The sequence below is a fragment of the Ranitomeya variabilis genome, chromosome 6, assembly GCF_051348905.1.
Source record: "Ranitomeya variabilis isolate aRanVar5 chromosome 6, aRanVar5.hap1, whole genome shotgun sequence".
NCBI lineage: Eukaryota > Metazoa > Chordata > Amphibia > Anura > Dendrobatidae > Ranitomeya > Ranitomeya variabilis.
Window position 1 is genome coordinate 539,024,893 of NC_135237.1, and position 13,306 is coordinate 539,038,198.

The window sequence follows — 13,306 nt, forward strand, 5'->3', positions numbered from 1 at the left end:
TATAATACTGCTCCTATGCACAAGAATATATCTACCATAATACTGCTCCTATGTACAAGACTATAAATACTATAATACTGCCCCTATGTACAAGAATATAACTACTATAATACTGCTCCCTATGTACAAGAATATAACTACTATAATACTGCTCGTATGTACAAGAATATAACTACTATAATACTGCCCCTATGTACAAGAATATAACTACTATAATACTGCCCCTATGTACAAGAATATAACTACTATAATACTGCTCCTATGTACAAAAATATAACTACTATAACATTTCCCCTATGTACAAGAATATAACTACTATAATACTGCCCCTATGTACAAGAATATAACTACTATAATACTGCTCCCTATGTATAAGAATATAACTACTATAATACTGCTCCTATGTACAAAAATATAACTACTATAATACTGCCCCCTATGTACAGGAATATAACTACTATAATACTGCTCCCTATGTACAAGAATATAACTACTATAATACTGCCCCTTATGTACAAGAATATAACTACTATAATACTGCCCCTATGTACAAGAATATAACTACTATAATACTGCTCCTATGTACAAGAATATAACTACTATAATACTGCTCCTATGTACAAGAATATAACTACTATAATACTGCTCCTATGTACAAGAATATAACTCCTATAATACTGCTCCTATGTACAAGAATATAACTACTATAATACTGCTCCTATGTACAAGAATATAACTACTATAATACTGCTCCTATGTACAAGAATATAGCTACTATAATACTGCCCCCTATGTACAAGAATATAACTACTATAATACTGCTCCTATGTACAAGAATATAACTACTATAATACTGCTCCTATGTACAAGAATATAACTACTATAATACTGCTCCTATGCACAAGAATATATCTACCATAATACTGCTCCTATGTACAAGACTATAAATACTATAATACTGCCCCTATGTACAAGAATATAACTACTATAATACTGCTCCCTATGTACAAGAATATAACTACTATAATACTGCTCGTATGTACAAGAATATAACTACTATAATACTGCCCCTATGTACAAGAATATAACTACTATAATACTGCCCCTATGTACAAGAATATAACTACTATAATACTGCTCCTATGTACAAAAATATAACTACTATAACATTTCCCCTATGTACAAGAATATAACTACTATAATACTGCCCCCTATGTACAGGAATATAACTACTATAATACTGCTCCTATGTACAAGAATATAACTACTATAATACTGCTCCTATGTACAAGAATATAGCTACTATAATACTGCCCCCTATGTACAAGAATATAACTACTATAATACTGCTCCTATATACAAGAATATAACTACTATAATACTGCTCCTATATACAAGAATATAACTACTATAATACTGGAAAAGCAGAAGTCCAGCGTGGGTGATGTCCATAAAAAATACCTTTTATTCCATTTTTGTTAAAAGCACATAAATCCAAAGTCCATCTTCATATCCATAGACACAAAAACGGGTGATTCATACCAGTGACAGTCACAGGCTTAAAGAGCTGAACCAAATCTTGTCCAAACCAGTGCGTTATATCGCTAAAAAAGCCCCCAGTCTGAACGACATCTTATCCCCCAGCCTCTTTGTTAGTGAGGACAAAAGGTTAAAAGAGAAAGAAAACTGGCTCAGTACTAAAGGCACATACAAGTGCGGGCACAATATCTGCACCTGCTGTAAATATATGGTGACCAGCAGGGGCGTACATAGATTTCACAGGGCCCCATAGCAAAATTGAGCAAAGGCCCCCCCCCCCCCCCGAAGAAAATTTGCATGTTAAGCCACGCCCCCTCCACAGCCACACCCCCTCCACAGCCACACCCTCTCCACAGCCACACCCCCCAATTACTAATTTATATGGCGAAGGCAATAAAAAATAGACTTACCAGAAAGCAGCATTGCAGGAGAAAGCAGCATTGCATTGCAGTAATAGATAAAATGAATTCAACCTAAAAAAGTGAAACTATTATTATTTGCCATCCCCAATACAGTGTGATCCTAAACATTTATTCACTTTAGTATGATAAACATTACCTGGAACTTTGAACAACAGAGAATGGTGGTGTTCCCAGCAAAAACTCCCAAACTTGAAAATAACAGAAAAACTTGGAAACATTCTAAACTTCTGAAACTTGAACTCAAAACCAAAACTGTGGCCAAACATTCCGCAAATATTGAGATGTGGCAACCTATAATGTAAATAACACAAATTAGTTGAGTGAGACTTTGAATGCCTTTTACCATGTGTGCATACAGCTGCCATTCACCATAACGTGCTTGTTTTTTAAACTAGAATATACCATAATGGTATATATTTAAACAGATATAGCAAAATACATTTTAGTGACTGACGTAGATATATTTTCAGTATTAAAATGGCCAATAAAATTGTCAGTTAACTACTGTAAAGGAAATAGTTGCCACTTGCCCTCTGCAAAATATGGACAGGGCAAAGTAGCTTCTAACCCCTTACAACACCTGCAAAGACATGTGAATGGTGTATGATACAGCTGTATACAGGTCTGCAAAAGGCTTAGAAAACGTTTTTAAACAACATAAAGAACTGATGCATTCATGCAGATGCAACAAATGGAACTTTGAAACCAGAACTCTGAAATAGAGATGGGTGAATTTTTTTTTTAAGAGAAGATTAAGTCTCATTGTAAAAAGAGGTGTTTTGATAGCCAATTAAAATCCTAGATTAAAACATTAACAAAACTGGCATTTACGAAAAAAATTACATTCCAGGGGAATCTGGAAATAAGTATGGAAAATCCACCCATCTCTATAAAAAAAAAATAAAACTTCAACTTCAACTTGCATACTCACGGAGTATAACAAACGTTAGGAAGGTTAGAACTGGCGCCTACGTGCTTTTGCTTCAGCAAATTGGTCAACAATGCCATCTATGTCAAGTTGGTTGGCTCTTGCATTTTCAATGCTTAGAATGGCAAGACCAGAGAGTCTGTGTTCAGACATTGTACTTCTTAGATAGTTTTTAATTTGTTTTAATTTTGAGAAGGATCTTTCTGCTGATGCTACCGTTACTGGCAAGGTTAGGAATAAAAGTAAGACTATGCACACATCCGGTAGATTTGACGATAGCAGGCTATTTTCGACTAACAGTAAATGTGCAAGGTCCTTGACAGATGTCAATTTTTGAATGTCATTCTTTAGAGCACATCTAAAACTCAGAAGCTGGGCTGGAAATGCTGGTGAAAGATCTTGGTTGTACTTTTTCTGCAGCTGTAATGCAGCCTCATATAATTCCTCATCTGAGGAAGATGCCAGATCTGCAGGCTGAAGTATCCTAAAATACTGCACAACCCGATTCATTCCATTAAATCGGTTTGACAGCTGACCTACAATGATGTCTAAATACTCATAGAACACGGTGACTTTAAATCGGTCCTCCGGAATGTGCAATCTCTCATCCGTACTCAGTTCATCAAAATGCTTTTTAACTTTTGATAATCGCTTACTTTCAAAAGCTGGGGAGATGCCCCAGCTGCGTGCCAACAAGATAGCGCTCTCTTTCGCTTCATCAAAATGATTTCTGAATTGTGAAAGTTCTTCAGCTGCATTCTTTATTAAATTAGTTGCCTTAGATAAATCCATGCTTTCTGCCTGCAGCATGGTTGACAGTGCATTAACAGTCTGTAATACTTTTGTCTGAAGGACAACCAAAAAAACAAACTGAAATGAATCCATTTTCTTTTTAAGAGCCATTGCCTCATTTATTTCAGTTTTTTTGGATGAAATAAGGATGATTTTTGACAATGCCATCATTACATCAGAAAAACGAAATCTTAGGGCAAGCAGCGACTCATGACGGGAAGACCAGCGTGTGGGACATAATTTTTTTAGTGTGACCGATGAACTGCTTGTAAATGATGACAAAAGCTCCCAACGTCGTATGCTTTCCCCAAAAAATGTATAGACATGTTGCAATATATCAGAAAAGTTTGAAATTTCTGTAATTTCTGAAACAGCATCTTGAAGAACAAGATTCAAATTATGTGCTGCACAGTGAACATACATAGCATTGTGTTCTTTTTCTAAAATTCGGGCCTGCACACCAGAATAGATGCCACTCATTGTGGCAGCTCCATCATAGCCCTGACCACGGCACTTATGAATGGAAAGGCCATTGCTGTCAATGCATTCCAGGATCTCTTTCTCTATACCAGCAGCACGCTGGTCATGAATGGCTTGAAATCCAAGAAAGGCTTCATGGATGCGAACTTTCGTGGCTCTCATATTTGCATTCCTTTCAACAGACACGTATCTAATTACTTGGCTCATCTGATCAGTTTTTGATACATCTTGCGTTGTATCCATGATCAGCGAATAGAAGTGAGCTTCATTCACTTGAGATAAAATCTCAGATTTTACTTTGGTTGACAAAATTTCTATTAATTCGTTTTGAATTCTGGGACTAAGGTATTTTGCTGTGCCCTCTGGCAGTTCCAGCAGTTCCTTAAGCAGGGGATCATAGAGTGCTAGTAACTCTATAATTGCCAGGAAATTACCACTATTGATTTTGCCAATTTTTTCTCTGTGACCCCGAAATGGCATGTTAGCCATGGCCATTGTTAGGGTAACATTCACTATTCTTTTTAAAATTTGCCTCCAGAAATTATGTTGATTTCTTAACTGATTTTCAGTTTGCAGGTCAATTGATCCCTTTCTTCGCCACTGATCATAAACTACACAAGCTTCTAGATGAGATTGTGAACATTCATGGCGTTGTATTTTGTGCGATAAGCCTCTCCAGTTTTTAAGTCCTCTGGCCCAAGCTGGGGAAAATCCTAATTTTCTTCGATCACCAAACAGCCAGCATGGCTCACAGTATGCTGCATTTAATTTTGGCGAGTAACAAAGCCAAGAAACTGGAAATTTTTGACCTGTTTTCGTTATTTTCTCATAATACTTCGCAGAAAAGCATCTTTTATTGTCGTCATTATCTCTAGGAAATGGTCCTGGTGGTCTGCAAGGGCCATGCGTAATTATAAACATCTTAACAGACGAGTCTGTTATAGTAACTGGGAAATTTGCTCTGTCTGTTATGTATTTTTCACAAGCAAGGTTGATAGGACTCGTACTGCTATCAAATGGCATAACGAATTCTTCGCTAGCCAATCCAGAAGTGCCTGGCTGGTCTGCCTGTTTTTCACAAATATCTTCCGTGCTAGCTTCAGTAACACGTGCCATTTGCTCAACTGTACTTGCTGCAGGATGATCTCTGGATTGCGCCAGTTCCTGTATTGAATTCTCTGAGGAGCAAAGACTTTCAGCCCTTGCTTCTAAATCTTCTGTATGTGAAATAGTAACAGAGCTCTCTGCAGAAGAAGGGGCATTGAAGAAACTACTGATTTTGGGCATTTTGGCATGTTTCTGGCTTTCCTCTCTCTTTTTTTTACGCTTCTGAGCACCGCTCAGATGCTTGTAGCTTGACATAATGGTAAAGCTTCTTTCTGTAGAAACAAAGCACATTCAATCTTATATCCCCCTCCACAGCAGAGCTTCATAACCTGGAAACCACTTGAACTGAAGAGCTAAATTCAGTAAAACCTTAACTTTAGATTAAACACCTGATCTGGTCTGTCTGACTGTAGGGCATCAATTGCTATGTCTCCTGGAAATACATCACATCTCCCATCAAGGGGTTCTTGCAGACTACCTCTAGTTCCGTGTAACTCAGTGTGACCTTCTAGCTGCAGAACAACTTAGTATAACCACTACTGAACTGCAAAAGCATTGCTCACGTTTCCTCCCTGGCATAACATAAATACACTGAATGGTCTAGGTCTGATGGTAGATTCAGGACCCCTAGCTGAACATCTTTTTTTTATACTGCCCTGCACCACTCGCTGGCTGGGAAGCACTGTTACCCATATCGCCGGGATCACCACTCTCCGAGCTGCCAGGAGGCAGTCAATTAAAATCCTGTGTCAGGCTCTGCCCTGTCGCAATTCATTGTGCGGCGGGCCGAGGGGCTGTTAATTAGTAGACACCTGTAGAATAAGTGACACCACCGTCACCCTTGAGCTCCCGCAAGCATTGGCTGCACCTCTGGTCAATCATTGATGCCTCCGAGTCACATCTGCAACAAATGGCGTCCACAGACAAGCCAGGAGATGGGAAGACGTGGTCATCCATGGTGACAGGACTAAGATCACCCACGGGGTTAATCACAGTCCGCCATTTCCATCTCAGTTATTTGTGTTTTCCAGTGAAAATGTCATTGGTAAAAAGTGCACTATTCATGTCCCTATGTAGCAGAGCTGGAAGACCGGACGATGCAGCTGAGCTGAGACTGTAAGGTCGCACAACTCATGTAGGTGAGGGTCCTAGAGGGGCTTTATAGGACCCCTTATATGTTCTCTTAGGGCATCTACATGTAGGTGAGGGTCCCAGAGGGGCTGCCTGCCTTATAGGACCCCCTTATATTCTCTCTTATGGCATGTACATGTAGGTGAGGGTCCTAGAGGGGCTTTATAGAACCCCTAATATGTTCTCTTAGGGCATCTACATGTAGGTGAGGGTCCTAGAGGGGCTTTATAGGACCCCTAATATGTTCTCTTAGGGCATGTACATGTAGGTGAGGGTCCTAGAGGGGCTTTATAGGACCCCTTATATGTTCTCTTAGGGCATCTACATGTAGGTGAGGGTCCCAGAGGGGCTGCCTGTCTTATAGGACCCCCTTATATTCTCTCTTAGGGCATCTACATGTAGGTGAGGGTCCTAGAGGGGCTTTATAGGACCCCCTTATATTCTCTCTTATGGCATGTACATGTGGGTGAGGGTCCTAGAGGGGCTGTCTGCCTTATAGGACCCCTTATATTCTCTCTTATGGCATGTACATGTAGGTGAGGGTCCCAGAGGGGCTGCCTGCCTTATAGGACCCCTTATATTCTCTCTTATGGCATGTACATGTGGGCGAGGGTCCTAGAGGGGACCCCTTATAACCTCTTATAGCACCTACTTGTCAGCCAACTAGGAGCTAGGATAATGCAGAGTACAATGTCTCTCTCAGCTGCTGTGGCGTAGTACAATCATCCATTGGAGCAGACTGGTTGTGCAGACTCATGCTTCCCACACTTCTCCCCCGGTAATGCAGCACAGTTCTCCTGATGCACCGAGCTCCCAGTGATCCCAGCACTCCCAGCTCTGCTACATACTGGGACATAGTTTGCTCATCTTTACAACAAGTGACAACTTCCTAAGTGTTCCCACCGGCGCAGCGGAGAGATCAGAGGTCACTGCCAGAGATGGCGCAAGGAGGGATCCCAGCAGATCCCACAGGGAGGAAGAGGGATCCAGGAAGAGAGGTCCAGGCAGGATCAGAGGGAGGAGAATGCGCTGGGAGAGGGGAGGATAATCAGCAGAGAGCGGAGCCGCTACTCACCCACTGTGCTCCGCTGCACGGACACCAGGCCGTGGACCCAGACACGCAGAGCCGCCCCGCTGACACTCTCCAGGAGCGAGCAGCCGTCGGTCGCAAAGGGTGCACGGTGACGTCATTTCCGGTCGCTCGGAAATGAGATCACCGCGCCCCCTATGTGACCTTCCCCCTCCAACTGCAGCGCAGCACCGTGGGGAAGCTTCCTGCTTCCCCACACGCTCATCTCCGACAGGGCCCGACAGCAAAGCCCTGTCGCCTCGCCGCGCGCGCGCCCTCCCCGACCCGAGCAAAAAAAAAAATTAACACAAAAAAAAAAAAAAAAAAAAATAGGTGGCGTACACACCATGGGGCCGGGCAGCACCGGGCCCCCCCGGCCGTGGGGCCCGGATGCGGCGGCACCCGTCGCATACATGGTGTGTACGCCACTGGTGACCAGTAAGGAATTCCACTCATCTGTCACTAAAAAGACGTACAACATTAACCACTACATCAACTGCAACACCTCCAATGTGGTGTATGTGATTAATGGCACCACCTGTGACCAGCAATATGTGGGGTGCACGGGGGGTCCCCTGAAGGTGAGAATACGGAGGCACCTGTCTGATGCAGTGAATAAAATCACCCATAAGACACTTCATCCATAAACACAATGGGGACGTCCGCTCATTGGAGGTCCGCGGGATTGAAAGGGTTAAAGCTCCATTTCGAGGGGGAGATATAAAAAGAAAAATAACCAACAGAGAGATATGGTGGATGTATCAACTTAAGTCCAGAGCCCCCCTAGGCATGAATATCCGGCAGGATCTTATGAATTATTATGAATGATAAGTTATAATTCTTGCATATATGTTTTTTTTTTTTTCTTTTTTCTTTCTTTCTTTCTCCTGCCTTAAGCATAGTATTTGTACATGCACATTTCAGACTAAACTCACTAATTACCTGTAGGTGTTGCCCTGTTTCTGCTGTCTGCAAGATCAGGGGGTGTAACCTAATGGGCCTAGTCCTATATGGCAGCCCTCTTTCATTTTATTTTTATCACAATGAGTAAGGCGGCAAGACCGTTGAAACGCGTTTGATTTTAATGCACTTTAAGCCTGTGACTGTCACTGGTAGGAATCACCCGTTTTTGTGTCTATGGATATGAAGATGGACTTTGGATTTATGTGCTTTTAACAAAAATGGAATAAAGGTATTTTTTATGGACATCACCCACGCTGGACTTCTGCTTTTCCTTCGTACCACTTGCAGCACTGCATGATCCGTGCGCTGGGACTGAGAGGAGGTGAGCTGATCTTCGTTGCTTTTTCTTTACTATAATACTGCTCCTATGTACAATAATATAACTACTATAATACTGCTCCTATGTCCAAGAATATAACTACTATAATACTGCTTCTATGTCCAAGAATATAACTACTATAATACTGCTATGTACAAGAATATACCTACTATAATACTGCCCCTATGTACAAGAATATAACTACTATAATACTGCCCCTATGTACAAGAATATAACTACTATAATACTGCCCCTATGTACAAGAATATAACTACTATAATACTGCTCCTATGTACAAGAATATAACTACTATAATACTTCCCCTATGTACAAGAATATAACTACTATAATACTGCTCCCATGTACAAGAATATAACTACTATAATACTGCCCCTATGTACAAGAATATAACTACAATAATACTGCTCCTATGTACAAGAATACAACTAATATAATACTGCTCCTATGTACAAGAATATAACTACTATAATACTGCCCCTATGTACAAGAATATAACTACTATAATACTGCTCCTATGTACAAGAATATAACTACTATAATACTGCCCCTATGTACAAGAATATAACTACTATAATACTGCCCCTATGTACAATAATATAACTACAATAATACTGCTCCTATGTACAAGAATATAACTAATATAATACTGCTCCTATGTACAATAATATAACTACAATAATACTGCTCCTATGTACAAGAATATAACTAATATAATACTGCTCCTATGTACAAGAATATAACTACAATAATACTGCTCCTATGTACAAGAATATAACTAATATAATACTGCCCCTATGTACAAGAATATAACTACTATAATACTGCTCCTATGTACAAGAATATAACTACTGTAATATTGTCCCTATGTACAAGAATATAACTACTATAGTACTGCCCCTATGTACAAGAATATAACTACAATAATACTGCTCCTATGTACAAGAATATAACTACTATAATACTGCCCCTATGTACAAGACTATAACTACTATAATACTGCTCCTATGTACAAGAATATAACTACAATAATACTGCTCCTATGTACAACAATATAACTACAATAATACTGCTCCTATGTACAAGAATATAACTACTATAACACAGCCCCTATGTACAAGAATATAACTACTATAATACTGCCCTTATGTACAAGAATATAACTACTATAATACTGCTCCTATGTACAAGAATATAACTACTATAATACTGCCCCTATGTACAAGAATATAACTACTATAATACTGCCCCAAGTGTACAAGTATAAAGATGCTTTATCTAAGGAGGTGTTATATAGCTTTCGGAGAATAAGTAGAGAAACGGTCCATCATCCGGGTCAGTGAAGGACAGTGTTCCTCAGAGGGAGTATAGAATTCTGTGGTTACAGCTTTCATTCTCTGCTTATCTTCCTCAGCCATACATCATCATACATTGGGAAATATCTTGCATCTGGTTAGCATAATGTTAATAACAGTTGTTAAAATTTCTTAGAGTTTTACCAATGACTAAGAGAAATCTCATTAAGCGACTTGCCTAAAACTCCCTCATACTGCTTGGTCATATAAATATACTGTATATCGTGTTAATAACTTACTGAAAAACTCTTACTTTTCGGCCCATCTTGATTGGTTTCTACAATTTTTCCTAGGCTGAATTGACATCTTTTCGGGGTATCTACATGTTGGCCTTATGTACTGTATATTTCGTGCCAAAACATGAGTGGATCTCATCACAGATTGGATATAGGCCATGGTCTTAGATGCAGACCAAAGGCATTTACAAGGAAGTTGTATTGCGGAACATTGAATCAAAACAGTCGCGGTTATACATAAGTCAGGGATGGCCCTATAGCAAGCCAAAATGTCTAATGAAACATCATTTTGTGGCTGAGTAACAATATCTGACCCCAAAAGCTTTTGGATATCTGTCATGGGTCTCTCGACAAATTTGGGCAAAGGAAGTTGTATAGTGGAACATTGAATCCATGCAGTCAGGGTCGTATACAAGACAGGGAAGGACCCAGAGAATGCTAAAATATACATTTAAACCTCATTTTGGGGCTGAATATCAATACCTGACCCCTAATCTTTTAGGACATGGATACCTTTTGTAGGCCTCTCAATGAATTTTAGCTGCTCTGTGCCAGGAACAGTAATGTACTTCAATCATAGACATGATAGAATACTACAGATCCTCTCCTCCTTTGGCATCAAAGACCTCACCCTATCCTGGATCTCCTTGTACCTTTCCAACCGCACATTCAGCATCTCCCACTCCCACACTACCTCCTCATCCCACCTTCTCTCTGTTGGAGTCCCCCAAGGCTCTGTTCTAGGACCCTTACTCTTCTCAATCTATATACTTGGCTTGGGACAACTCATAAAGTCCCATGGATTCCAGTACCACCTCTATGCTGATGACACTCATATTTACCTCTCTGGCCCAGATGTCACCGCTCTGCTGTCCAGAATCCCAGAGTACCTATCAGCCATATCCTCCTTCTTCTACTCTCGCTTCCTCAAACTCAATGTGGACAAATCTGAACTCATCATCTTTCCTCCATCCCATAGATCTTCCTTATCTGACCTATCTATCGCAATCAATGACATCATGCTTTCCCCCGTACCGGAAGTCCGCTGCCTCGGAGTAACCTTTGACTCTGCCCTGTCCTTCAAACCGCACATCCAAGCTCTTTCCACCCCCTGTCGCCTCCAGCTCAAAAATATCTCCAGAATCCATCCTTTCATCAACCGTCAATCTACTAAAATGCTTGTGCATGCCCTCATCATTTCCCGCCTTGACTACTGCAACATCCTTTTCTGCGGCCTCGCTGCTAACACCCTTGGACCTCTCCAGTCCATCCTTATCTCTGATGCCCGACTAATTCATCTCTCTCCTCGCTACTCCTCTGCTTCCCCCCTCTGCAAATCTCTTCACTGGCTCCCATTCCCTCAGCGTATCCAGTTCAAATTACTAATACTGACCTACAAAGCCATCCATAACTTGTCTCCTCCATATATCTCTGAACTAATCTCCCGATATCTTCCCACACGTAATCTCCAGTCCTTCCAAGACCTCCTTCTCTCCTCCACACTTATTCACTCCTCATCCAATCGCCTCCAAGACTTCTCCCGAATATCCCCCATCCTCTGGAATTCTTTGCCCCAACACGTCCGGTTATCACCACATTCGGATCCTTCAGACGGAACCTGAAAACTCATCTCTTCAGGAAAGCATACAGCCTGCACTGACCCTGCTGCCTCCTCACCACTACCGAAGCTACCGCCTCACCAACACCGGAGCTCCTGCAACCCTCAACCTACTGTCTTCCTTCCCCATAATCCTGTAGAATGTAAGCCCGCAAGGGCAGGGTCCTCGCCCCTCTGTATCAGTCTGTCATTGTTAGTTTGCTTACTGTAAGTGATATCTGTAATTTGTATGTAACCCCTTCTCATGTACAGCACCATGGAATCAATGGTGCTATAGAAATAAATAATAATAATAATGAGTATGCTTCTAATATAATTTACACCACTTTTGTAGCATAAATTAAAATTAATTTGTTGGGCTGTGTTAAAGCATACAATTTCCCGTTAAGGTCAACCCACATTTTAAAAAAAGAAAAGGAAAAAAAAGGGCTTTTTCTTCTTGCGAAAGTGCTGTAAATTGTGATAAAGTCTCCTAAAGGTTGGAATAGCACAGTTTCAAAAAGCATCAACAACAGTCTGCCTGATGCTATTTCCTGAAATAGATTTGTTGGTTGGTGATGTGATGGCTTAGGATTTTTTTTTCATTACCAATCACATGAGCTGGCATGAAGGAGATCATGGATGGCTAGTAGGGTTGAGCAAAACAGATCAGACAAATTCAAAAATCGCCGACTTTCGGCAAAGTCAGGTTTCATGAAACCCGACCCGTTCCTAGTGTGGGATCGGCCATGAGGTCGGCGATCTGCGCGCCAAAGTCGCGTTTCGTATGATGCTTTCAGTGCCATTTCTCAGCCAATGAAGGAGGACGCAGAGTGTGGGCAGAGTGATGACATAGGTCTCGGTCCCCACCATCTTAGAGAAGGGCATGACAGTGATTGACTTGCTTTCTGCGGCGTCACGGGCTATAAAGGGGGTGCACGCCGACCGCCATCTTACTTCTGCCGATCTTAGCATAGGGAGAGTTTGCTGCAGCTTCATCAGAAGAAGGGATATAGTTAGGGAGGGAAGACTAACCCCCACCATCCCTCTAAACTTTCATCTCAAACAAGGAGATGACTGATCAGAGATGCAGCCAAGAGACCCTTGATCACTCTGGATGAACTGCAGAGATCTACAGCTGAGGTGGGACAGTCTGTCCATAGGACAACAATCAGTCATACACTGCACAAATCTGGCCTTTATGGAAGAGTGGCAAGAAGAAAACCATTTCTCAAAGATATCCATAAAAAGTGTCATTTAAAGTTTGCAACAAACCACCTGGGAGACACACCAAACATGTGGAAGAAGGTGCTCTGGTCAGATGAAACCAAAATCGAACTTTTTGGCAAC

General features: G+C 41.1%; 1 long non-coding RNA gene across 1 annotated transcript; it reads right to left on the bottom strand.

Moving 5' to 3' along the window:
- Window positions 1-1,843: 1,843 nt before the first annotated feature.
- On the bottom strand, window positions 1,844-7,572 carry LOC143781572 (uncharacterized). Its single transcript, XR_013216765.1, has 3 exons — window positions 7,475-7,572; window positions 2,098-2,252; window positions 1,844-2,012 (listed from the first exon to the last, which is right to left on the bottom strand). It is a non-coding gene; the product is annotated as an uncharacterized LOC143781572 (long non-coding RNA).
- Between the last annotated feature and the right edge of the window lie 5,734 nt (window positions 7,573-13,306).